Genomic DNA, 919 nt, shown 5'->3' with positions numbered 1-919 from the left:
GAAAGGTTAAGACAGACGGAGGCGCAGCTGGAGGAAAAGAACCAAGAACTGCAGTGGGCAAAGCAGAGAGAAAAAATTAATGAAGAGCATAATAAAGCAAGGCAGAGAGAAAAAATGAGTGAAGAGCATAATAAACGTTTATCAGACACTGTTGACAAGCTTCTTTCAGAATCGAATGAGAGGCTCCAGCTTCATCTGAAAGAGAGAATGGCTGCTCTAGAAGATAAGAATTCTCTGTTACGAGAAGTTGAAAATGCAAAAAAGCAATTGGAAGATACACAACATGATAAGGATCAGCTCATCTTGCACATTGAAGCATTGAGGGCCGAACTAGACCAAATGAGACTAAGAGCTGCTTCACTTCACCATGGCCGACCCCACTTGGGCAGTGTCCCAGATTTCAGGTTCCTTGTGGCAGAGAGTCTCACAGATTCCGACAGCACCAGTGCAGTGTTGTGGCACCCCGAGAAAGGCCGCCTAGCTGCTCTACGGGATGAGCCTTCCAAGGGACAAACTCTTAATGAACAGGATTGGGAATGTGCCCAACAGGCTAGTGTCTTAGCAAATGTAGCACAAGCTTTTGAGAGCAATGTCGATGTGTCTGGTGGCAAAGATGACAGGGATACTCTACTCAACTCAGTTGATCCGTTGTCACCCAGTGGACAGGCTGATGCACAGACATTAGCCATGATGCCTCAAGAGCAGCTGGATGCCATCAACAAAGAGATGCAAGAAGAAAAGGAAAACACAGACCAGCGAGCAGAGGAGATTGCAAGTAGAGTTGGTAGTGGAAGCTTAGACGATCTTGGTCGTTTTACATCAATGAGCTCCATCCCGCTATCAATGAGCTCCATCCCACTCCACCCTGCTTCCTTGTTTGCCAGCTCCTCCCCCCCAGGCAGCGGCCGTTCCACCCCAA

At 47.8% G+C, this 919-nt stretch overlaps 1 pseudogene; it reads left to right on the top strand.

Annotated features, from left to right (window-relative positions):
• Positions 1-5: 5 nt before the first annotated feature.
• On the top strand, positions 6-808 carry LOC103584452 (annotated as a pseudogene).
• The last annotated feature ends 111 nt before the right edge of the window (positions 809-919 follow it).

The sequence above is a fragment of the Galeopterus variegatus genome, unplaced genomic scaffold, assembly GCF_000696425.1.
Source record: "Galeopterus variegatus unplaced genomic scaffold, G_variegatus-3.0.2 Scaffold56884, whole genome shotgun sequence".
NCBI lineage: Eukaryota > Metazoa > Chordata > Mammalia > Dermoptera > Cynocephalidae > Galeopterus > Galeopterus variegatus.
The sequence above is the reverse complement of the archived record's forward strand: the minus strand, read 5'-3'. Positions and strand labels throughout refer to the sequence as shown.